Genomic DNA, 27,491 nt, shown 5'->3' on the forward strand with positions numbered 1-27,491 from the left:
TCAGCTAGAAGGGAAATTTCTCTGTCTTGTTCACCATTATCTCTGCAGCATCTACAGGGATCTACAGGATCTCTATCAATCATTTAGTGAATCAATGAGTGAGTGAATCTAGCGCTCAGTCGTCTCCAACTCTCTGAGATCTCATGGAGTGTAGCCCTCCAGGCTCCTCTGTCCATGGGATTCTCCAGGCAAGAACACTGCAGTGGGTAGCCATTCATTTCTCCAGGGGATTTTTCCAACCCAGGGATCGAACCTGGGTCTCCTGCATTGGCAGAGAGGTTCTTTACAACTGAGCCACCAGGGGATTGAATTCAGAGGAGAAGACAAGTCCAAAGAGGCCTGGGAGACACAAGAAGAGCTCATTGTATCAGTAAAGAGCCTCAGAGGAAGAACCACTTGATTTAGCAGCTTAGAAAGGTATACGGCTCTTTCCCTGATGGTCCAGGGGCTAAGATCCTGCACTCCCAATGCAGGGGGCCCAGCTTCCAACCCTGGCCAGGGAACTAGATCCCACATGCTGCAACTAAGAGTTTTTACATGCCACAGCTAAAGACCCTTCACGCTGCAACCAAGATCCCAAATGCCGCAAGGAAGATCAAAGAACCTGTGTGCCACAACTAAGACCCGGCACAGCCAGATAAATAAATATACTGTTAAATAGAATATGGAAAGGGGTACCTGGCACCCAGAATAGAACCCAGTAAATGTCTATGAAGTGAATGTATGTCCTAGAATGAGATTCAAGGACTTTGATAAATGGAGCTCTTAAGAACTTTTAAAGATTTTTTTTTTTTTAATTTAAATGTGGACCCATTTTTAAAGTCTTTGGGTCTTCCAAGATGGCTCTAGTGGTAAAGAACCCACCTGCCAAATCAGGAAACATAAGAGACATGGGTTCAGTTCCTGGGTGGGGAGGATCCCCTGGAGGAGGGCATGGCAACCCACTCCAGTATTCTTGCCTGGAGAACCCCATGGACACAGGAGCCTGGTGGCCTTCAGTCCGTAAACTCACACAGAGCTGGACACGACCGAAGGAGCTTAGCACACAGACTTGGTATGGATGCTATCAGTTCAGTTCAGTTCAGTCGCTCAGTCCTGTCGGATTGTTCGCGACCCCATGAATCGCAGCACGCCAGGCCTCCCTGTCCATCACCAACTCCCGGAGTTCACTCAAACTCATGTCCATCGAGTCGGTGATGCCATCCAGCCATCTCATCCTCTGTTGTCCCCTTCTCCTCCTGCCCCCAATCCCTCCCAGCATCAGAGTCTTTTCCAATGAGTCAACTCTTTGCATGAGGTGGCCAAAGTACTGGAGTTTCAGCTTTAGCATCAGTCCTTCCAAAGAAATCCCAGGGCTGATCTCCTTCAGAATGGACTGGTTGGATCTCCCTGCAGTCCAAGGGACTCTCAAGAGTCTTCTCCCACACCACAGTTCAAAAGCATCAATTCTTCGGCACTCAGCCTTCTTCACAGTCCAACTCTCACATCCATACATGACCACAGGAAAAACCATAGCCTTGACTAGATGGACCTTAGTTGGCAAAGTAATATCTCTGCTTTTCAATATGCTATCTAGGTTGGTCATAACTGTTCTTCCAAGGAGTAAGCGTCTTTTAATTTCATGGTTGCAGTCACCATCTGCAGTGATTTTGGAGCCCCTCCCAAAATAAAGTCTGACACTGTTTCCACTGTTTCCCCATCTATTTCCCATGAAGTGATGGGACCAGATGCCATGATCTTCGTTTTCTGAATGTTGAGCTTTAAGCCAACTTTTTCACTCTCCTCTTTCACTTTCATCAAGAGGCCTTTTAGTACCTCTTCACTTTCTGCCATAAAGGTGGTGTCATCTGCATATCTGAGGTTATTGATATTTATCCTGGCAATCTTGATTCCAGCTTGTGTTTCTACCAGTCCAGCATTTCTCATGATGTACTCTGCACAGAAGTTAAATAAGCAGGGTGACAATATACAGCCTTGACGTACTCCTTTTCCTATTTGGAACCAGTCTGTTCTTCCATGTCCAGTTCTAACTGTTAGTTTTAAGTCATCCTATGGATGCTATAGGATGACTTAAAACTATCATATAAGCATTCATCAATTACCCTCCAGTGAAAGGAGATTTCAGTGCGTGTGTGTGCACACGTGCACACATGCACTCTGAAATCAGAGGGTAATCTTCTTACAGGAAGTTTCACTAAGTTCCTAGCTATTTTGCCAACCAGGAAAAGGATGCAAGACTCTGGCTTTATAGGCTCAGAGTGACAATAAGAGAAGTTCAGTTCTTCAATCAGATGATTTAAGAAGACTTGACGTGACTCAACGAGTTCTAGAAAATGTGCCAGAACAGACTTTCAAGGAAGGCTCTCGCCCCTTGTTTTAAAAGGAGGATGCCAACATCCATAACATGTGCGAGAAGCGATGAAGCATCGCTCCAAGTTGGTGGTGGGGCTTTTCTGTAAGAGGCGTCCTGAGAAAAGATGGAAGTCCTCCCAGTGGCGGCAGACACACATCCAGGAAGCCCCTCATCAAGCCTAGCTCGCTCCTGCAAGGTCCTTGCCCTCACCGCCTCCTTTTCCCCCAGCGCCTTTGTAATCGAAGCGGGTGACAACTTCATTCAGCTCTTAGCAACAACAGGAGGGATCGATTCCCCGAGAATGCCCTAATGACTGGAGACTGGGACACAAACCATAAATGGGGACTTTCTGATTCCAAGTGAAATTATAGTTTGCCCTGCGAGACTGCACAATAAATCAGGGGAAAAACCAGCCAACATAGGACTCTGGGGTCACTGAAGTGATGTTGACACATTACAATAATGAGAACTTGAAACACCTCCTGCCCTATTGATTTTTAAGCTGCATCGTTCCCACTGCAGAAGATTACAAGTCTCTGTCTTTGGAATCATGGCTCACGCGGGAGATGCTGATGAAAAATACACCCAATCCAATCAAAATGAAAAGCTTTACTTGTACTTATTACAAATCTAATACCATTGTCCCTTAGCTGGATGATAGGCACTTAACCTACAATGGGAAAAGAAAAAAAATTTTTTTCTTTTAATTAAAATTTTTCATACCTTTTTTTTTTTTTTTTTTAAACACACAGCTCTTTGCTATGACTATACAGGAAAAAGGAACCAAAGAAAATAGGCACAATAGCTCAATTAGCACATAAAGGGCAATTTCTTTATGCTTTTCTAATTCCAGGGTAGGTTTCAAATTCCCTGAATCACCATATCATTTGGGAGAATGGAAAATCATGTACTAACAACCAACTTATTTACTCGTCAATAGGAAAAGATGTATTCTACCCGCATTTAGCATCCACAGTAAACAAAGACTGCCTTGCTGATCTTTCCTTTTTCCCTGAAAAGTGCTCCATGGAGCTGAATAAACACAGTTGTGGAAGGCCAACTGGTGACATAAGTTAATTACTGACCTGTCACACAATCGGAGAATGGTAATAATTTATTTTCACTGTTGCATTAACCGTACACTGCGTTTTGCCAATGGAGAACGCTGGGGAAAAGGACTCTGGAACATTGCTGCCGCCGTAAACCCTAAACGAGGTTGTAACAATATTTTAGAGGGGAGGCTAGATACAATGGTGTCACTGCTCTTCCTAGGCATAACTCAGAAAATAATTACCCACATTTCTCGGCTTTAGGAGAGAAGAAACTAGTGAGTAGGAATAACACACTTTCCTCTAATAGGGTTCTGAAAGCATCATCCAGTTATTAGATAAAATTATGACTTGGGTTTACCAGGATGCAACAGATAATAAATATTCTGGCATAATCCAATAGGATCATACAGTCTCTGAAAACATTTATCAAGGTCCTAACACGGCCCAGGCATTGTGTTAGCGATTAATTACACATTGTTCACCTGTTCTCTGTCTCCATGAAGTTTATAGCCCATCATTATCACCTGATTGTCGAGACAGAAACCCACAGGCAAAACCCATGGGTCTAAAAGGAATTCTTACAGAAGAAACCCTCATGTCCCACTGAGAGAGTTGACTGAAATAAATGAATGGTGTTTGGAAGCTAACTGGTCTTTTCTCTCAGCTACCCTGATTGTTTTTCTTCACTTGATCTGATGAGAAACCTTGCTCTTTTGGAAAATATATATCCCTGCTTACAGATGAATCTATTTGCAGGGCAGAAAGAGAACTGCAGGCATACAGAACAGAGATGTGGACACAGGGGAGGAAGTTGGGGGGGGGGGCGTGGACAAATCGGAGGGTTGACATATATATGCTACCAGGTGTAAAACAGATAGTTAGTGGGCTTCCCTGGTGGCTCAGATGGTACAAAATCTGCCTGTGATGCAGGAGACCTGGGTCTGATCCCTGGGTGGGGAAGATCCCCTGGAGAAGGGAATGGTTACCCATTCCAGTATTCTTCCCTGGAGAATTCCATGGATAGAGGAGCCTGGTGAGCTACAGTCCATGGGGTCCCAAAGAGTCAGAAATGACTGAGCAACTCACACACACACACACACACACACACACACACACACACACACACACACACGGAAGCTGCTGTGTAGTATAGGGAGCTCGGAGCAATGCCCTGTGATGACCTATAGGGGTGGGATTGGATGGGGATTGGAAGGTTCTAGAGGGAGGGGATATATGTATACATAAAGCCAGTTCACTTCCTTGTACAGCAGAAACTAACACAACGTGGAAAGCAAGTACACTCCAATTTTTAAAAATCCCCCTAAATCCTACTATATCATGAATTTTATCAGCTTGAGAGTAACTAACCAGAAACTGTCTTCTCTTGACATGGCTACCGTTGGGACCTAGGTTCTTACATATGCTGTCAATCCATTTATTAAAACGACTGCAAGCAGGTGAATGATCTAAGATGCTTTTTCACACGAGTTGGTAGAAAATAGTTCAAAATTGATATAAAGGAGGGGTCTGGGGGGGGTGGGGGTGGTTAACCAGTATGATCTTCTTCCGCTGTAGCACTCTCAAGAGCTGTTCATCTGTCTTCACATCAAATTCTTTCTGCAAGCTTCCCCCTGGGGTTCACTGAACTGTACTCACAGAGTTAAAAAGTAGCTGAGAGGGGGCTTCCCTGGAGGCTTGGAGGCAATGCAGGAGACACACAGGTTCGATCCCTCATCTAGCAAGATCCCACCTGCCACGGAGAAGCTAAGCCCGTGCACCGCAACTACTGAGCCTGAGCTCTAGAGCCCGGGAGCCCCAAGCACTGAGCCCACGTGCTGCAAATACTGAAGCCCTCACGCCCGAGAGCCCGCGCTCTGCAACGAGAGAGGCCACCGAGATGAGACGCCCACGCCCCGCGGCTCGAGAGTAGCCCCTGCTCGTCACAACTAGAGACGAGCTGGCACAGCAAGGAAGACCCAACACAGCCAAAAATAAATAAATAAAATAAGTTCTAAAAAATGTAAGAAGTCGCTGAGAGGGGGCTTCCCTGATGGCTCAGTGGTTAAAAAAAAAAAAAAAAATCTGCCTGTCATTGAAGGAGACACAGGTTCGATCCCTGATCTGGGACGATTCCACATGCCTCAGAGCAAATCAGCCCGTGGGCCACCACTATCGAGCCTCTGCTCTTCAGCAAGAGAAGCTACCACAATGAGAAGCCCATGTACCCCAAGTAGAGAGTAGGCCCTGCTCGTTACAACTAGAGAAAAGCCCACACAGCTAGGAAGATCCAAAACAGCCAAAAATAAACAATTTTTTTTTTTTAAGTAGCTGAGAGGGACTTCCCTGGCTGTCCAGTGGTTAAGACTCCACACTCTGAATGCAGGCGGTGTGGGTTCCATCGCTGGTTGGGGAACTAAGATCCCACAGGCTGCCTGGTGTGGTGAAAAAAAAAAAAAGGAAGAAGTAGCTGAGAACTGAAGCTTGCAGAGGCCACGCTGCGACAGTCTGCCCTATTTTGACTGACATGTTCCAGCTGATATCACCATTGGAAGAGCTGGTGTGCAAGGCAGTGAACAAGCTTCTCCTATTTTACTAATGTCAGTTATAAGACATAGTGGGGAAGCATCCCGTTTATGGACCAAGCCTGCCCATGGTCAGATCCAGGGTTTGTCCACCATGAGCTGTGCGACCTTGGGGGAATCACCCTCTTGAAAACAGTTCCCTCATCTATGAAATGAAGACAGTGAGGGGCCCCGCCTGGGAAGAGGCTTAGGAGGCTGCAATAAGCCAGGCAAGGCATAGTGCCCCTTATACGCTTGTCAGGTCTGATCCTCACGGCATGTCAGCCATGGTGTTCCCCCCAAGAGCAACGGGCCCCACCTCAGAGACATTCACTTTGAGTTTTCTGAGCTCAGTTCAGCAAGCGGCATTAGGGTATCGCAACAGTTTTAGAGGACTGTGCCGATATCCTCATGTTCCAGTGGGCAGCCACAACGGACCTGCTTCTGATTGTTTCTGCATTAGCAAGACCACACCATGTGTATGAGAAGTTAGATCCCTGTGCAGGGACCATGCCAATATTCTCTGTATCATTTCAATTTTAGTACATGTGGGCAAATACCCTGAAGAAACCATAATTGAAAAAGACACATATACCCCCAATATTCATTGCAGCACTGTTTACAGTGGTCAGGATGTGGAAGCAACCTAGATGTTCATCAACAGATGAATAGATGAAGAAGTTCTGGTACATATATCCAACGGAATATTCAGCTCAGTTCAGTTGCTTAGTCGTGTCTGACTCTTTGCGACCCTATGAATCACAGCACGCCAGGCCTCCCTGTCCATCACCAATGGAATACTACTCAGTCTTAAAAAGGAATGCATTTGAGTCAGTTCTAATGAGGTGGATGAACCCAGAGCCTATTACAGAGAGTAAGTCAGAAAAACAAATATTGTATATTAACACATATATATGGAATCTAGAAAGATAGTACTGATGAACCCATTTGTAGGGCAGCAGTGCAGATGCAGACACAGGGAAAAGACTTAGGAACACACAGGGATGGGTAGGAAGGAAAGCGTGGGACCAACTGAGAGAATAGCATTGAAACATACCATAGTCATGTATGGATGTGAGAGCTGGACTATAAAGAAAGCTGAGTGCTGAAGAATGGATGCTTTTGAACTGTGGTGTTGGAGAAGACTCTTGAGAGTCCCTTGGACTGCAAGGAGATCCAACCGGTCCATCCTAAAGAAAATCAGTCCTGAATTGGAAGGACTGATGCTGAAGCTGAAACTCCAATACCTTGGCCACCTGATGCGAAGAACTGACTCATAGAAAAGACCGTAATGGTGGGAAAGATTGAAGGCAGGAAGAGAAGGGGATGACAGAGGATGAGATGGTTGGACGGCATCACTGACTCAATGGACATGAGTCTGAGTAAACTCTGAGAGTTGGTGATGGACAGGGAGGCCTGGTGTGCTGCAGTCCATGGGGTCACAAAGAGTCGGACATGACTGAGCGACTGAACTGATCTAAACTGATACACATTACCATATGTAAAATAGATAGCGGGTGGGAATTTGCTGTATGATGCAGGGAGCTCAAATCTGGTGCTCTGTGACAACCTAGAGGGGTGGGATGGGGTGGGAGGTGGGAGGGAGCTTCCAGAGGGAGGGGACATATGTATACCTACGGCTGATTCAAGTTGATGTACAGCAGAAATCAACACAATATTGTAAAGCAATTATCCTCCAGTTAAAAATAATTTTTTTTTTTTAACAAAAGAAGAAGTTAGGCCGGGAGAAACAGCTGTAACTCTTCTGAAACACAATTTCAGCAACATGCAAGTCCAGCACGCAGCAGGTTCCCAGTGCCCAAAGAATGACAAAAAGTCAAAACACAAGAGGGAAGAGATGAATGTATACAAATAGCTGATTCACATCGTTGTATAGCAGAAACTAACACAACATTATAACACAACTATCCTCCAAATTTTAAAAAAGTTAACACACATGTGGAAAACCAAGATGAAATAAAGATCCGAAAATCAGACGATACCACTGCTTCCTCTCAGAGAGGTCCCTGCCGCCATGTACGCTGCAGACCCAGCCTAAATTTACAGGACAGGAGTGAAAGGGCAAGTGTCATCTATAACTGCCTATTTATAAACACCACTGCCAGGGGCCATGCCTCCCCAAATCCCCTGGTCATTTTCGACAAGACACCCCAGCGTAGCACATAGCTTTCTTGTTAACATTCCATGGAATCTTTCCCTAAACATACGCTTGTTCTTGCCTTCCACATTTTGTCCTGTCACTGCAACAGATGGCTTTACACTGGAGCATATGAAAATATTAAATACTTTATAAGCCTGGTGGAAATATGAAATGCCTTCAGAGGATGGAAAGCTGCATGATTCATGTAAAGCGGCCACGTGAGATTCTGTTAGAAACAAGCACCTTTAAGTTGTGTTGTCGAGGAGATGTGGGGCCATCAATTCCACATCTTCACTGAAGGGAGACAAATGACCGGGGGCTCAGCTTTCGGTGAGACAGATCTGGGCCACACGGAAAGGCAGAACATACCGCCAGTGAGAACTGTGAAATATCGCAGCGTGTAACCAAGGGAGGATTGTGAAATCGACTTCTTAGAGATCTAAAAGCCAGAAGAAACCTCCATCTGTCTGAGACGGTTGAATAAAGCGAGCTTAACTCACAGCAGTGAGTTGAGAGGCGATCAAGTCAGCTAGCCATTGTCCTATACCCACAAACCCACGTGTCCTTTCTTTGCTGGGACAGTTTGATAGATGCTGACCTAAGCCGATGCCACCTCATCCCACCCAGAAGTGTTGACCCACAGGTCTGGGAATGAGGTTCACATCACTGCTGGTGCTTCAAAGGAGGGATTCTCAAGCCAGCCTGCCTAACTCTCAGTGCCACAGATTGTAGTGATATGGCAAGGGACTGGCGTGTTTTCTGTCTGACTCTTCATCTATAAGTGGGGGTGACGGTGGTACATACCTCCTAAGGGTGCTGTGAGGACAAGTGAGTTAGTACACACAACAGGCTTGGTATATAGACTGGCATAAGGTGGATGCTGCATAAACGCTGGATAGTCTCCATATTTAGTCCTCTGCTTATGTAGAAATAAACATTCAGATGTGGGTAAGATTTTACATCTTTCCTTTGACTGCTGTGTGTGTGACTGGCACTCACTTCCAATAGGGACAGCGTGTTAACGTTTTCTGTAATCTGTATGGATGTGACAGTTGGACCATGAAGAAGGCTGAGATCCAAAGAATTGATGCTTTTGAACTGTGGTGCTAGAGAAGACTCTCGAAAGTCTTTTGGGAAGCAAGGAGATCAAACCAGTCCATCCTAAAGGAAATCAACCCTGAATATTCATTGGAAGGACTGAATATTCATTGACGTTGAAGTTGCAATACTTTGACCACCTGATGTGAAGAGCTGACTCATTGGAAAAGACCCTGATGCTGGGAAAGATTGAGGACAGGAGGAGAAAGGGACGGCAGAGGATGAGATGGTTGGATAACATCACCGACTCAATGAACATGAGTTTGAACAAACTCTGGGAGTTGGTGAAGGACAGGGAAGCCTGGAGTGCTGCAATCCATGGGGTCACAAAGAGTCAGACAGCACTGAGCATTTGAACAAATAATGTGTATGAATCAAAAATTGCCAAAGCCTTCTTCCTGGTATTTGTCCCAGAGCAGTGAGACGCATGCTCACACTAAAACACGCCCAGCAATGTTCACAGCAGCTGTATTTGTGAGAGCCACACATGGCCCAGATGTCCTTCAACAGAGTGGTTTAACAGACCATGGCACATAGCAGGTACCGTGGGGTATTACTGAGCAGTGAGAAAGAACAAATGATTGACAGACTCAGTTATTCAGATAAAACTCCAGGGGATGATGGTGCTGGAGTTACCAATCCCAAAAGGTTAAACAAGATACGTACATACAATGGAGTATTACACAGCCATTAAAAAGAACAGAATAATTTGATCTGCAGCAACAGGGATAAACCTAGAGACTGTCATACTGAGTGCATTAAGCCACACAGAGAAAGAGAAATATTGGATGATGCTACTTACATGTGGGATTTAAAAAGAAATGAGACAAATGAACTTATTTACAAAACAGACTCACAGACTTAGAGAACAAGCTTATGGTTGCTGGGAGAAAAGGATGGGGAAAGGATGGTCAGGGAGTTTGGGATGGACAGGTACCCACTGCTATATTTAAATGGATAACCAGCACGGACCTACTGGGTAGCACAGGGAACTCTGCTCAATGTTATGTGACAGTCTGGATGGGAGGGGCATTTGGGGGAGAATGGATACATGTATATGCATGGGTGAGTCACTTTGCTGTTCATCTGAAACTGTGGCACATTGTTAATCGGCTATATTCCAATGTAAAATAAAAAGTTGAAAAAATAAATTTGTGTGATCTCAATTCTATGACGTGTTTGAAATGACAGGGTTTTAGAAGTGGAGGACAGAGCAGTGTGGACAGAGGCTAGGGATGGGAGTGGGTGCTGGTGAGTGGAGATGGATGTGATTATCAACAGGAATCTTAGGATGGACATACTCAGTATCTCATCTGTGGTGGTGGATCCCCAAACCTATGCTCACAATAAATTTGTGTAGAATGAAGCGCACACATAGAAATGAGCACAAGGCAATCTGGGAAAATCTGAGCAGTATCAGTGGGTTGCACTGCAGCAACATCAGTATCTCAGATGTGACGTGATACATAGTTTTGCAAAATATTCCCATGGCAGGGGAGAAACAGGGTAAAGCCTACAAGAGATCTCTCTGTATTATTTCTCCCAACTGCATGTGAATCTAGTAAACCAGAATCTACTAAACAAAAGTTTCAAAGCTAAAGCCTAAACGAAGGTGCAGAGTCAAGATTTTCAATACATGGGGGTGACGGCCACCCTCCTCTCTCTATTTCCCAGAATGAAGGAAACACTGCTCAGTGGGCTACCCTGCATCTCTGTGGATGCAATGCAAAAGTACTTAATAAATACAAAGATTTCTTTTCTCTATTTAATGAGGCCGACGTTGCAGTGCTTAGCTCTAGGTTTTGTGTATTCAGTCAGCACCTTTAAAAGGCATGGAGGTCCGCCGAGTGGAGTGCCCAGGTTTCTGAACCAATCTGAACAGCGCCAGCCTTTCTCTGAAGTGTTTTATTATTCCAAGTCGGGCCTACTGCATCTCCCAAGGTATGAAGTTCAGTTCGAGATAAAAATATTTTATCTGCCCTTACAGCAAATTGAAAGGCTATAGAAAGGGTTTTGTTATTGCAGTGTTTTCATAAATATATAGTAAACATCGTTCACAGTGGGAAACTCAGCACAAAATACAATTTTCATACACAGCCATTCATGCGGCTGGCACAGGAAGATGAAATGACCCAGAGATGAATAAAAAAATAATAGTATACAACTTTGAGCGGCCCACAGTCCCCGACAGACACACGCAGCCGGGAGGATAAAGATCATGATTTTGCCGTGCCTCCGATGAATGACAAGGGTCTGCAGCACCTGGGGAACTTCGTTTTCCTCTGTGGCCAAACCATTAGGCTTAAAAAAGTAGCTTTGTCATTTTCAGAAATTTGCCAGCAGCCAACCACCCTATTTCAGAGCACAAAACAACCCCAAATCTTAGCCAGGCTATAATTTTTAACTCGTGCGATTTTTAGGCTTACCTCCTTTTAAGTCTCTCTTATGCACATTTTCAAAGCAATCTGGGTTGCCTGTGTCCAACACACGATATCTAGGTTGACATCTAAGTGGATGGACATCAGCTTGGGCATGAGGGGTCCATCAGAGATTGTTTGCAAAAGTGGAAGCTCTCTTTTGTTTTTTGTTTTGTAATTGAAGTGTATTTAATTATCAAAGTAGAGGATGTTTGTTGAAGATCAAAAGGAATCAAAGTATAATCTTTTTAACAGCTTCATTGAGGTACAACTTTTAAATAATTTCATTTATTTATAATTCGTTTTTGGCCATGCTGGGTCTTCGTTGCTGCATGGGCTACTCTTAGCAGCACATTGTGCTGCGGGGTTGTGGTGTGGGGGCTTCTCGATGTGGGGGCTTCTCTTGTTGCGGAGCCTGGGCTCCAGGGTGCCCGGGCTTCACTGCTTGAGGCTCACGGGCTGGGGAGTTGTGGCTCCTGCGCCGTAGGGCACAGACAGGCTCAGTAGTTGTGGCACATGAGCTTAGTTCTGCAGCATGTGGGATCTTCCCGGGCCAGGGAAGGAACCCGTGTCTCCTGGGTTGCTAGGTGGACTCTTACCCACTGAGCCACCAAGCAAGCCCTGAGGTACAGCTGATAGGCAAAAACCCCCTGCACATCTCATGCGGACAACGCGACGAGTGTGGATACAGACTCACACAGGTCTGTATATCACACACATGGATGGATGGTGTATCATCCATCCACCTGCGTGATACCATCACCACAACCGAGGTGACAGACACACTCATGACCTCCAACCGTTTCCTTGTGTCCTGTGTGTTATAAGAACGCTTAACCATGGGCTCAATCTACCCTCTTAACCAACTGTTGAGAGCGCCATTCCATGTTGCTAACCACAGGCATGAGGGTGCACAGCAGGTCTCTAGAACGGATTCATCTTGCATGAGTTTAGAAGCAAAACTCGGGTTCCTCTCCTGCTCTCTTCTCAGTCAAGCTCCACAGAAACCACAAAGGTCACCCTCCTTCTCAATCCCTTAGTTATCTGTTCAATTTCACCCTGTATAGACAAACATAGTGTGTGTGTGTGTGTGTGTGTGTGTGTGTGTGTGTGTGTGTGTGTGTGTTTTCAAAAATGTATTTATTTATTGATTGGTGTGCTGGGTCTTCACTGCTATGCACAGACTTTCTCGAGTTGCAGCATGCGGGGGCTACCCTCCAGATGTGGTGCACAGGATTCTCATTGTGGTGGCTTCTCTTGCTGCAGCAGAGGGGCTCAGTAGCAGTGGGGCACGAGCTTAGTTGCTCTTCAGCATGTGAAACCTTCCCTGATCAGGGACGGAACCTGTGTCCCCTGCATTGGCAGGAGGATTCTTAACCATCGGACCATCAGGGAAGTCCCAAGTGTGTTTACTCAGAGTTTTCCTAACGCAGGTCTGGCTCTGTACTCTTCCCCTAGTCCTGCAGACACCATCTCAGGCCCATGAAGATCCTCTTCACTCCTTGAATGCTTCCTGGCTTCTTACCCTCCATCATTAGGCATTTTGTTTGCTCCAATTTTTCTTCCTTCTCTGCTCCAGTCGAGCAATTTGCACCTTTGCAAACTTGAAAAGTGAAAGTGAAAATACATAAACCCAAGAGTTGGACATGCTGGGCAAATGAATATACACTTTGTTTTTAAATAAGAATTTCTAAATTGTCTTCCATAGAAAAATGTACCATTCCACACTCTCTCTGACATTCTACAAAATGCCTATGTCATCAAATATGATGATTTCCAATATGATATGTGAATCATTGATATATACAGGTAAAACTTTCTACATATGTATACAAAGCACATGTATATGTATATGTGAACATATTTTCATTTATTTATTGGTATTTACATTTATTGTTATGAAAACTATATGCATATTCTTTGCCAATCTTCATTCTGAGTCATTAGTTGGCCAGTCTATGTATCCATCCATCCACCTATCCATCCATCCATCCATCCATCCATCCATCTATCCATCTATCCATCCACCTATCCACCCATCCACCTGCCCACACATCTCCATCCATCCATCCATCCATCCATCCACCCATCCACCCACCCACCCATCTATCCAACCATCCATCCACTTATCTATCCATCTATCCATCCACCTATCCACCCATCCATCCATCCATCCATCTATCCATCTATCCATCCACCTATCCACCCATCCACCTGCCCACACATCTATCCATCCATCCATCCATCCATCCACCCATCCACCCACCCACCCATCTATCCACCCATTCATCCACTTATCCATCTATCTATCCATCCACCTATCCACCCATCCATCCATCCATCCATCTACCTATCCACCCATCCACCCACCCACCTATCTATCCATCTATCCATCCATCCATCCATCCATCCATTCATCCACTTATCCATCTATCCATCCATCCATCCACCCACCCACCCACCTATCTATCCATCTATCCATCCATCCATTCATCCACTTTTCCATCTATCTATCCATCCATCCATGCACTCACCCCACCCATCCATACAACCACCCACCCATCTATCCATCCATCCACCCAGCCGTTCGTTCATCCACATATTTCGCTACGATTATATGCAGGTTAGTCCTAATAAAAGAACTGCAACGACTCCCTAAGGTTAACCAAATCTGATCGACATCAGATCAGTTTTCACTAATGTAAGAACAAAGGTCCCTAAGGCTTTGAGTCAAACAGAGGGCGGAAATAGCCTTTGAAGTCATAAGATTTCAAATAAGACTATAAATCCAACTCATGGTTGGTAACCCTAGAAAAGTCACATCAAGCCTCAGTCTTTCCTTCTGAAAAATGGGTTAAATAAGTCGCTTCAGTCATGTCCGACTCTGTGCAACCTCATAGATGGCAACCCACCAGGCTCTGCCATCCCTGGGATTCTCCAGGCAAGAACACTGGAGTGGGTTGCCATTTCCTTCTCCAATAAATGAAAGTGAAGTCGCTTAGTCATGTCCAACTCTTCATGACCTCATGGACTACAGCCTACCAGGCTCCCCCATCCATGGGATTCTCCAGGCAAGAGTACTGGAGTGGGGTACCATTGCACCTGGCTCCTAAAGTTGCTGGGAGCATTCAGTTCAATAACGTGTAACCAGGAGATAACACAACCCAAGGCTTACACAAAGGCTCCCCAGGTGGAGCTAGTGGTAAAGAACACGTGTGCCAATGAGAGACGCGGGTTCGATCACTGGGTCGGGAAGATCCTCTGGAGGAAGGCATGGCAACCCACTCCAGCATTCTTGAGTGGAGAGTCCTCATGGACATAAGAGCCTGGTGAGCTACAGTTTTTAGGGTCACAAAGAGTCGGACACAACTGAAGGGACTTAGCATGCACACACACATGTGGCTTATGCAAACACTCAATACATAGGATCAGTACCCATGATGATAATAAAGAATTTTCTATATATTGAGCAGTTTCCTAGTATATTACAACACAACCTGGCTTCTTTTTCTATTAGCAGCAGAAGTCGAAGCCTGAACTACTTATAACATTGATGATCCTCTATATTTTTAACCTCTCTGGGAAAACTTTGTAATCGGCTCGGCAGAAACCCGTTACCCCTTGTTGGATGCTCTCTTAACGGCATGCAAAGTGTATTACCGGCTGTCTTTATTTTTAAAAGCAGATTCACATTAAATGGGGAAATATGTTAGAAACCAATTCCACTGGATATAGAATGAAAATGACTCTTTTAAATCCAATTTCCTATTGTTTGCTTCTTTTAGTCAATTAACCAAGATATATGTATGTTAGCACCATAGACAAAGAGACAACACTTACAGAAACTTATCAGAGTCTTAGCTATGGGAGTTTATCCCTGTTTATTTGCTGTTGAACAACAAATTCTGGCTTAATGTCAAACTATTTCCTGAATCAACACTTTTTTTAGATGGAAAAGGTATTCCATAAAAGCCAAATCGATGAACCGTATTAAAAAAAAAGGAAATGTGACAATAATGGATGCAACGTGAGTCTTTTGACACTTCTGAAATGGACTCACTTCTTGCCTCTGCATGTAAATTTGAGTTCATTGGGCCTGACGTATACAGGAAGGACTAAAACGGTTTCCACATCTACTGCAGTTCCTGGAATATTTCAGGGGTGATGAAGGGTGGCTCAAGAGCCCCTGTGCACGGTTTTGGTATTTCTGGTTGGCCAGACTAAAGCTGTTCAAGAGCACTGAGCCTTTCTTCCTCGTATTCAGAAATCTGCGCCTTGCCTCATGTAAACTACAGCCCATTGTCATGGCTCAGGATCTTCAGGATTTCCACGGGGCAATGCAAAGTGAGTTATGTTCCATCACCCGAATACTGGGAAGCTTGGGTCAGAAGCCTGAGAAGGCAGCTGGCATAGAACTGTCATCTGTCATCAGCGGTTCCCATGGCCACAACCTCCTCTTCCCCCAGTATCTTCCCGTCCAAGATGGAAGATGCTTCTTTTTAAAGTATACAACCATACATAACCTTGACAAGAGACGTTTTAAAACATAAATTCTTCTACCCATGTATTCATTCATTCATTCAACTGAAATTGATGGGGATTCTCTACTCCCATCTTGGTTTTTCTGAACCCTCTGTGTATTGTATGGTTAACCACAGACTTGCAAGATCATGCCTTCTTCTAACGCAGAATAAAGTATGCTAAATTGACACTTCTATTTAAACATCTACTCAAATTGTTTTTCTCTTCATAGATTTTACTACATGCTGGAAATTCAACAGAGCAAGAGATGGGCAGGGTCATTCCTACAATCTAAATGACAAAGGTTGATTGGCTTTAGCAAGATCAAGTTGGGAATCAATGTACCCTCATCCACCATATCCCACTTGGTATGGACCACACGGGATGCCACAGAAAATGTTTAAAGGGCCAAGAAACCAAAATGGAAAGTTTCTTGAAGGGATCATTGATCCTGTAAGTTATGGCCTATGAATACTATTGTTTTCAGTAGTATAAATAAATAATGAAGAGAACTCACAAGTCCTTGTGATGCTGGAAAACTGCACATTCAGAAGTATCTAAATAGTGAAAAATAAAACTATACACATTACCCCTCACTCTCATTCAGGAATGGTTATTTGTTTGCCTAACCAATCTGAAATGAAACTTAAAAAATATCTTTTATTTCAAAACTCATGAAGATGCTGCCAAAACAGCTGTGCTTCTTCCCATTTAAAAGCTCAAATTCTTAAAGAGCATGGCAAAGTGGTTAAGAGCAGAGATGGCAGGTATAACTCCTAGCTCTGTAACTTACAAGCTGTGTGACCTTGAGCAAATTACTCAGCTTCTCTGGATCTTGGTTTTCTCATCTATAGTAAGTTGTTGTTTATTCACTAAGTGTCTTCTGACTCTTTTGCGGCCCCATGGACTGGAGCTCATCAGGCTCCTCTGTCCATGGGATTTCCCAGGCAAGAATACTGGAGTAGGTTGCCAGTTCCTTCTCCAGAGGATCTTCCCGACCCAGGGATCGAATCCACGTCTCCTTCTTAGAAGACAGATTCTTTACCACTGAGCCATAGATTCTTTACCACTCTTTATTCTTTTTATAGACTCATCTATAAAAAGTAGACAATAATAATATGAAACATGTGGGCTTTTCTTCAGAATTAAGTGAATCAATATTTTAAAGCATTTAGAACAGTACTGCTGCTGCTGCAGCTAAGTCGCTTCAGTCGTGTCCGACTCTGTGCTAGGCACAGGCAAAACACTGTTTAAGTGTTTATTAAATAAGCAAATAAACCTACGTGCCAAACTTGAAGATAAGGAGAAAATAACCATGCTTGAATGCCAAGGGGAAGCAGGAAGGTTCTTAGAATTACTGTTGCATGACTCATTTAGGGATGCTGCCTTTCTCTTCTCTTGACATCAGCACCAGAGAAAGAAATCTCATTTCAGAGCCGTTGTCGGAGGTAACGCTGAGCACATCGGGGAAAATCAGGTGCTTCAATCACAATGACCTGTGTCATCTTTATCAAGGAAAGATGCTTGGAAAATAGGCAGCTATAAAATTTTAAAGTCAAATTTTAAGAAAATACAGACCTTCTGACTTTGCATCGTGATCTTATTCACAGTGTCCAACCGGAGATTTAAAAAGTTTAATAACTGAAATTCACTTATCTACTTTCTTGAAAAATCAGGCCATGTGTATATTAGTCATAGCATCACTGATATTGCCTAGGGCAGAATTTCTCGGCCTCAGCCCTGCTGGCATTTTGGTCCAGATAATTTTTTGTTGTTTCAGGGAGGGGGAATGCACTATCCTGTGTATTCTAGAATGTTTAGCATCATCCCTGGGATGTTTAGCAGCATCTATTCTCTACAAAACAGATACCAGTAGCAGCCCTCACCCAAACATAACTACCAAAACTCTCTCCAATATGCGGCCAAATGTTGGGTCATATGGTAGCTCTATTTTTAGTTGTTTGAGGAACCTCCCTACCGTTCTCCATAGTGGCTGCACCAATTTACATTCCCACCAACAGTGCAGGAGGGTTTCCTTTTCTCTATACCCTCTCTAGCATTTGTAGATTTTTTTTTTTTTTTGGTAGATTTTTTGATGATGGACATTCTGACGCATGAGAGGTGACAGATACTTCACTGGAGTTTTGATCTGCATTTCTCTATGAATTAGTGATGTTGAGCATCTTTTCATGTAATTGTTGGCCATCTGCATGCCTTCTTTGGAGAAACATCTATTTAAGTCTTCCACTCAGTTTTTTTCTTCATTTTTTTTATTGATCTGCATGAGCTGTTTATATATTTTTATTAATCCCTTGTTGCTTGCTTCATTTGCAAACATTTTGGCCCATTCTGAGGTCTGTGTTTTTATTTTGTCCCTTGAGGGGATGGGAGTGAAAAAAATTTCTCCTGGTTGAGAGCCACTGGCCAAGGGCATCGGCCAGGTACCTGTTTTGTATTTTTTCCTGAATTCAGAGAGTGCATTTCAGGTGTGTCTTGGGATACTGAAGCCAGAAAAATCTGGATTTGAACTGCATATTCTAATCATGAAAAGTCTTGAACATGGCTTCTCCTTGTCTACCTTAGGTATAGTGATAACCACCTTGAAGAATGATAGTAAGGACCAGAAAAGTTACGCTAGAACTCCCAGCCCCATGCTTGACACAGAGAAGCAGTGGGGGTGCAGGGGAGGTGAGCATTGCTAAATTCCTGAAAGGATGGATGCACTGATACATGGTCCACCCCTCACCCTCCTCATCAGTCTAAAAAGAACAAGTCTCTATTTATACAGGCAAATAAAATACAATAAATACTGGTAGGAACTGGTCCTTCCATCACATTAGCAAATGAGAAACTGGATTTCCTCACAAGCAGAGATTTCAATAAAACAACAGAGAAATATATCAGGTAGCAACTGTAGACAAATTATCATGAAGCATCACTGCGAACAAAGCTAGTGGAGGTGATGGAATTCCAGTGGAGCTATTTCAAATCCTAAAAGATGATGCCATGCAAGGGCTGCACTCAATATGCCAGCAAATTTGGAAAACTCAGCAGTGGCCACAGGACTGGAAAAGATCCGTTTTCATTCCAATCCCAAAGAAAGGCAATGCCAAAGAATGCTCAAACTACTGCACAATTGCACTCATCTCACACACTAGCAAAGTAATGCTCAAAATTCTCCAAGCCAGGCTTTAACAGTACATGAACCATGAAGTTCCAGATGTTCAAGCTGGTTTTAGAAAAGGCAGAGGAACCAGAGATCAAATCACCAACATCCATTGTATCATCGAAAAAGCAAAAGAGTTCCAGAAAAACATCTGCTGCTGCTTTACTGACTATGCCAAAGCTTTCGACTGTGTGGATCACAATAAACTCAGGAAAATTCTTCAAGAGATGGGAATACCAGACCACCTTACCTGCCTTCTGAGAAATCTGTATGCAGGTCAAGAAGCAACACTTAGAACCAGACATGGAACAACAAACTGGTTCCAAATTGGGAAAGGAATATGTCAAGTCTGTATATTGTCACTTATATGCAGAGTACATCATGCAAAATGCTGGGCTGGATGAAGTACAAGCTGGAATCAAGATTGCTGAGAGAAATATCAGTAACCTCAGATATGCAGATGACACCACCCTTATGGGGGAAAGCAAAGAGGAACTGAAGAGCCTCTTGATGAAAGTGAAAGAGGAGAGTGAAAAAGTTGGCTTAAAACTCAACATTCAGAAAACTAAGATCATGGTATCCTGTTCCATCACTTCATTTTAAATCGACGGGGAAACAATGGAAATAGCAAGAGACTTTATTTGGAGGGGCTCAAAATCACTGCAGACAGTGACTGCAGCCATGAAATTAAAAGACGCTTGCTCCTTGGAAGAAAAGCTATGACCAACCTAGACATCGTATTAAAAAAAAGACATTACTTTGTCAACAAAGGTCCATCTGGTCAAAGCAATGGTTTTTCCAGTAGTTATGCATGGATGTGAGAGTTGGACTATAAAAAAAGCTGAGCACCAAAGAAATAATGCTTTTGAGCTGCAGTGTTGGAGAAGGCTCTCGAGAGTCCCTTGGACTGCAAGGAGATCCAACCAGTCAATCCTAAAGGAAATCAATCCTGAATATTTATTGGAAGGACTAATGCTGAAGCTGAAACTCCCAATACTTTGTCCACCTGGTGCGAAGAACTGACTCATTGGAAAAAACCCTGATGCTGGGAAAGATTGAAGGCAGGTCAGGATGAAAAGGGGATGAAGATGAAACGGTTGGATGGCATCACCAATGTGATGGACAAGAGCTGGAGAAAGCTCCAGGAGTTGCTGAGGGACAGGGAAGCCTGGTATGCTGCAGTCCATAGGGTTGCAAAGAGTCAGACACGACTGAGTGACTGAACTGAACCCATTCTGCACCCTGTCTTCCTGAATGCCTCAGTGGTCAAGAATCTGCCTGCAATGCAGGAGACGCAAGAGACATTGGTTCGATCCCTGGATTGGAAAGATCTCCTGGAAAAAAGGCATGGCAACCCACTCCAGTATTCTTGCCTGGAGAATCCCATGGACAGAGAAGCCTGGTGGGCTACAGTCCAGAGGGTTGCAAACATTCAGACACAACTGAAGCAACTGAACATACACACAATAACCCCAAACTGCAGGGAATCCAAGGTGGCTAATTATGACCACTAATCCATCAGTAAAAAAAAAAAAAAAAAAAAAAAAGGCCCATTTGAGAACAGTGAGCTCTAGTTAATCAGATAAAAAAGAATCCAGAATTCTAGATTCACTCCCATAAAACTAGAGAAAAAGGAATAAATGCGCCCACCATTGCAGAGGAAAAGAAGAATCTCACTGTCAACCTTAGCACGTGGATGCACTATTTTTGCTACAATTATATCACTTCTCAAAAAGCCTTCTCTGGCCTGCCTGACGTTTGAACCAGCTGAAAGATCATTCCCCACCAATTACTGTGAGGGAACTAACAACTGCTCTTGCTTTCCTTTAAACCCAACTGAAATTTCCTGAGAAGTTGCAAATAGAAAATTGTGTTAAGAACAAGCCATTGATCCTATTTACATTCGCTACATCAAAGCATCAAGACATCACAAGCCAATGTGAAACGGGGACCTTTCAATACCCCACAGGTTATGCAAACACCTAACTGGAAAGAACACTTTGAAATTTTTATGGAGCAGGAAAAATTGGAAGTGTATTAATCTAGACAGTGAAATTGGGCTTTTTGTCATTTTTAATTGCTTGAATTCATAACCTAGTTTTGCTCAATCAAAAACGAGTTGCTATAGCTGACACAAGCTGTTTCAGCTTTTGGGGCACACACGCAAGTACACACACACACACACGCACACGCACACACACATACCCCACAAGTTTTCATATAAACTTTGTATCTATTAATAAAAAAAAAACTGCTGGAAATTGTTTGAAATATTATAGTAACTGAATAGGTAACAATAGATTTCTAAATAGAGGGCTGTGTGTTAAAAGCTGACTATTAAAGATTTCTTTCTTTCTGTACCATGCAAACGGGGGAGGGGAGAGAACAGGAATGCCAAACCATCAGGATTGTGATTTTGTTGCATATGATTTAATTCAAATAAATTAAAATCCATAATTTAAAAGCTCTTCATGCCTTTATCTGCTCTTGTTTACCATTGCTCATAATATATGTAAACACTCAATTCTGGGAGAAAATGAAGGAAAATAAACAGAAGGATGGAGGTGTCCACCCACAAATATATACGAAGATCAAATGTGTTACAACCTCCTGAAGGTTTCAGACCCACAACCAAAGTCTGCAAGTGCAAAACTCCTGAAGGGTCCATGTTTTTCTTCCCTATTTGTTTTTGTGTTTGTCAGAAAAATCAACACAGGATGGGGATTAAAGTCTCAAAAAAGGCCTTTCATTTTAATTCCATTAGAATTACTCTCCGAGAACTTACTGTGATCACTTAGAGACTAACTCATGTGACATTTTAAAAACAGAGCTAAAAATGAAGTGTAAACAAAGGTTTAATTAATGCTAACAAGGTTTCATCATTATTTCATAAATGTCCTACCTCGTTTGGACCATGCTCCATTTCTCTGGTTCTACAACTCTGCCCAAAACCTAACAGAAAAATTTTAAGTTTAGCCGGGGAAAAAAAAAAAAGACCAAACTGTCTCACACTAAACATTGTAATAGTTATTTGGCTCTGGACTGACCCACCCAACCAGATTTTCTGTATTTAGAGAAAATGGTAAGGATTACATACTCTGATTTTCATGTCATGCTCTCAAAATATAGCTATATATTCTCAACATCTCATAACTATAATTTAGAGAAAGGCAATTGTTGCCAAATGCCCTTTGACCTAAAATCTACTTCAACTTGTGTCATACTTATGGGAGAGATCATGAGAAAAAGAAGAAAAAACTGGAGAAAAGAATCACACTATTTTTGTGATACTTTGAAAAGCTGACACATAAGTCAAGGCTCATGACCATTTCTACGAAGTTCAAGTAAATACAGATTAAAATGAATCTAGATTCTAAACTTAGGTCAGGTAATAGAGAAAACACAAGAGGGGCACATTTAAAAGAGACAAATGTAAAAATATGCTTACCCCAATAAAGTTAGGAGGCAAAGTGGAGGGTTGTAAAAATCTATCCCTCGGTGATGACAGAGACAAGATTAAGCTCTGTTCATGTAACGTAAAGGCCTTCTCCAAGTGTTTAACTGGTTGAAATGAAATGACAAGAAAAGTTTGAATATTCACTTTTTAAATAAGATTACTGTGGATTGTCTGATATTAATTAATCCTTGCACAGGAGCAGAGAACACTGATCAAGAAAAATCAGGTGCTGGTGATGATCCTTCAGGGAGCAAAACATTAAGATTAAAATGTAGTGGGAGAAGATAAAGGAAATTGTGTTCTGTGTTCCAGCTATGAAACTGAAGAAAATGTAGATGGAAAGAAATACAGGTGGATGGGGAGGGAAAAACGGAGTTGGAAAGAAAGAAAGGTGGATCGGAGGGAGGGAAGGAGAGAGGAAAGAAGGAAAAAGAAGGATGAATCAGGGCGAGAAGAAACCTTCCCCCATTGGTGATACTTCCTCCAACTCTTCAGAGAAGCAATTTTCTCTTCCTAATAATCTGCGAATATTCTAACATAGACGGAAGCACCAGCGTGTGTAGAGAGTGTGAGTGGGCAGACAAAAGTTGAAATATCCTGCTTCTTTTAAGAAAATCATGACTGCTGCCTGCACTGCCTGGGAACATCAGTGGTAAACAGCTGTCAGTGGCTGACGTGAGTTTTCTTACTTCAAGAACAGCCCTCTGGAAACTTAATCACAGCAAACCACAAAGGCAAGTTACTCCATATCACAAACACATCTACACTCATGGCCTTCAGATTTCTGAAGATATGTTCAGATAAAAAATAGGAAACTCCACTGAGAAAGATTTTATGGTCTTAAACCAAACATTTACTGCCCATCTACCCCCCCAAAAGGATTACACAGTCATTTTTGACTGCTTTCATTATAAGCCACATTCATTTCCCTGTGACCAAAATTAAAACTGCATAAACAATGAGTAAATTATGAGCTATGGAAAGATACTCACAAAGTGACTGGTTTCACAGGCAATTTAATGAACATTTCACTAAGATGAGGCTGCCAGCACAACTTTTGGATTCAGAATTCCCCTTGGGCCCCTCTTGAGTTGGGGGGGCGGCGCTTAGCTCTTTGCTAACAGAAATAAATAACACCAGTTTCATTTGAATCTGAAAATAAATGGCCAGAGAGATTGGCCGAGCCCTAGGATTCTAGGTGATCCTCCCAGGATGACAAATATCAGATTCAACACTTTGCATGTTTTTTTTTTTTTTTTTTTTTAATGCTTGACGGTAAATTCCATCACTTTGGAAGGCAAGGTACATTTGCCCCATTTGATCTCTCAAGAAGGATGACTCTTGTTTCATTTAATAAAACAGTCCAGAGCCTACTTCTTCAGTCCAAGCCTTTTTGGTATTGTCAGTTTACTCCCTCTTCCCTGGGAATAGGGAAAGGCAGAGAGGAGAGAGTACCCAGTGTAGACATGTCTGTACAAACGTGAAATTCATCCCCCTCCCCCTCACACACACACATGCCCCCTCGGATCGTGAGCGTGCCAACTTTCCCAAGGCACGGCCCATCTGGCCAGTCATTTCAGAAACCTCACATTTGAAGAAGCGCGCAGCTCTTGCAAACCCCTGCTAGCCTATTGGGACTTACACACCTTCTCTTATAAACGCTTATTCATCTCTGGAAATAAAGTTAAACGGAGCCAATGAGCATGGGCAATGAAGTTCCCCCACTAACTTCTACTGTGTCCAGAAAATCCATTCATCTCGGGGCTCCCCGGGTCGCTCCGAACGCCCCTCACCCTATCCAGGCGATCGGCGCCCCTGGGTGCACCCTGGGACGCGCCCGAGCCCAGCCTCCCGGGTCCTCCGGCTGGCCTTACCTACCGGGTCTCATTCACGCACGGCGAAGGCATCCACAGCCTTCCATCTCGGCTTCGGTGTGCCCGGCTTCCCTCCGTCGCCGGGTCCCTATTCTAAATCGGCAGCCCCGGGGGCGCACACGCCGCCACCCTCCCTGCGCGAACGTTGGACAGCGGCTGACGGCGGCTCCCCTGCCACAGGCAGCCCAAAATGTCAATTTGCACACTCCTCCCCCCTGTCGCCCGCCCCCGGTCCCCGTCCCTCTGCCACCCCCGCCCGCGAGTCAGTGGGCTTCGGGAAGCCTCGGTAGACGCCGCCTCCTCTCCATGCAGCTCGCCCTGGTCTCCCGCTATCCTCGCGTCCCCGCCAGCGTTCAGAGCCTTCCTCTCTCGCCTTACCTGAAGGGCATCTCCCACGACTGCAATTAGCTGCCAAGATTTCATTGTCGGCTGCGAAGTGTCTCCTGCTTTCTCCCCGGGAGAACGCACGGGAAAAGTCCGAGGCGACAGCAAGCGGCACCCACGTGCTAGCAATGTAAATGACTCCAGTCATCTGTCGTGCGCGCCGAGCCTCCGCGTTCGCTCGCCCAGGCCGCCTGGCAGCCTGACACCGCCGCCAGCAGGTGCAGAGCGCGCCGGGAGCGAGCAGCCCGAGCGAGGAGGCAATCAACGCAGGGGACGCACACAAAAGGGAGGCCACCGAGGTGCCGGGGACGCTGCCAGCGCCCCAGCCCAGCTGCCCGCGCGTCCTCGGCCTCGGCGCCAAAAAAAAACCCTGGCCAAATTGGACGCCCCGATGGTTCTGAAAAGTCTCGCAGCCCCGGGGATGGTGCTGCGTGGGTCCCGCCTCCGCGCCTCCCGGAGCTGGCGGCGGTCCCTCGCTTCTCTCCCTCCCTCCCGCTCCCCTGCGCGTGTCCCTTCCCTTGTTCTTTCAAGCATTAAATATGTACCACATGACAGACTAGGGCACCTTGCAGGGTCCTCCGAGTCCACCCTTGACAACCAATTTTAACTCACGAGCGGAGAAATGTCTAAAAGCAGGATATAAGCACTTCCAATTACTTACACTAACTCCTGCATTATTCAGCAGGTCCACGGGACAGTATTTATGACTTCCAATGTCTACTTCATGTAGAAACACTAACAAAAGATGGAAATCTCACCGCTCCTACCCCCAGCGCTGCTGATGAACTTTTCCTCCGTTTCCTCCCAGAAGTGGTTGTCCTTTTTTTTTTTTTTTTTTTTAGTGGTAGTAGTTACAACTTTGCGATCTCCAATCTTACACATTATGTAGTAAATGAAGATGCTCTGAAGTCCGAGCCTGCTTTGAAATGGAAAATACATATTAAGTCCTGTTGAACTTCATCGACCACCTTCTAAAATATATTTACCTTGGATAATAGTGGAACCAAAGCAAATTTCCTCTTTTTTTGTTTCCAAAAGTCTTCATAGGTATATGATTTTTTTTATTATTATTAAATGAAATGAGTTGTACAAGCTTCTAACTATCCCCAGCTTAGCTATTCCCAGTCTAAGCCATAGCTTTGGGTAGAGACTAAACGGTCTATTGATTGGCGAAGTGAGTTTTGTTTCTTCATTTCCTTCACAATCAGAATGGCCAGCTACATGCACTAAGATGGCCTTCAAAGCAATTGTTTCTTGAAGGGGTGGAATCTAAATGTGTTATAGAATATCATACAGATATACTACATTTGATTAACGGTGAGATAATCGGTTTCCTCTGTCAACTTCTTGGAGAGTTTATTTTCATCAAAGGCCTTGTGCACAACTGAGTAGAATTTTATATATCAGTAAGCAAATTTTAAAATGTTAATAAATCCTTCAAATATTTATTTTCATATTTATCACAGCTCCACAACTAGCGGCAATATTTCCAGTTATATTTTTTTTTTGAACATGCCAAGTCCTTACATAACCATTATCCATCTCTGTCACACCAGTAACAAAATGAGGAGGTTTTTTTTTTTTTCCTTCTTATGCATTAAGGGTGTTTTTAATATTGCATTCATGTAGTGTTTAATTTGCTCCTTGGGAACTTAAAAAAAGTTTATGTGTGTTTTCTCTGCCTGCTTTTCTTGGAGGCAGTTGCATTGAAAGACGCTAAGATAACGTTAAGTAAAACTCTCATTTATGGTGACAATTCAGTGCAAAATACACACACACCCTGATCATTTGAAGAGCTGACTCCTAATATAAGCGCATACTATCCTCTGGACATGGTTTTCAATGGAATCAGGTAAAATGGCAAAAGGTTTCTGAATTTCTGTTTAATCAGAACCCTGTGTAGTTGTAGAGATATACCAATATCAAGTATGATTATCACGGAAACAAAACTACCAGTCTCCGTGGAATAATCTGATTCACAAATCAGTTCACAAAAGCAAGGTTATTTGAAGTTACGGATGGTGGCGGTGGTGGGTGGAAAGACAGCAAACCCTAATTACAGTCCCATCGTCCCCGTGTTCCCTGGCACATATGGTCATTTAATCACAGAGTGTGACAACCTTGGCAGATGTTGCCCAACCCAGTTATTGATATAAATTGCTATTCTCATGTGTAAGTGCCCCGGTGAAGAGTCAGAGCAATATTTGTATGCACCCAAAGGGACTTCAAGGTCCACACGAGCATCTGGGGCAACATGACAAGATGGTCCAGAGCTGACGCTGTTTCCTTGCTCTGACTCCACAAGCAATGGAATCTAGAAAAATGGTACTGAAGAATTATTTACAGGGCAGCAGTGGAGAAACAGAGATGGAAAATAGACTAAGGTACATGAGGAGAGGAGGGAGGAGAGGATGAGATGTATGGAAAGAGTAACATGGAAACTTACA

General features: G+C 43.8%; 1 non-coding gene across 1 annotated transcript; it reads right to left on the reverse strand.

Annotated features, from left to right (window-relative positions):
• Positions 1 to 6,426: 6,426 nt before the first annotated feature.
• Positions 6,427 to 6,530, reverse strand: LOC128044028 (U6 spliceosomal RNA). The gene has a single exon (XR_008199014.1). It is a non-coding gene; the product is annotated as a U6 spliceosomal RNA (small nuclear RNA).
• Between the last annotated feature and the right edge of the window lie 20,961 nt (positions 6,531 to 27,491).

This window comes from Budorcas taxicolor, chromosome 2, assembly GCF_023091745.1.
Source record: "Budorcas taxicolor isolate Tak-1 chromosome 2, Takin1.1, whole genome shotgun sequence".
In the NCBI taxonomy this organism is placed as follows: Eukaryota; Metazoa; Chordata; class Mammalia; order Artiodactyla; family Bovidae; genus Budorcas; species Budorcas taxicolor.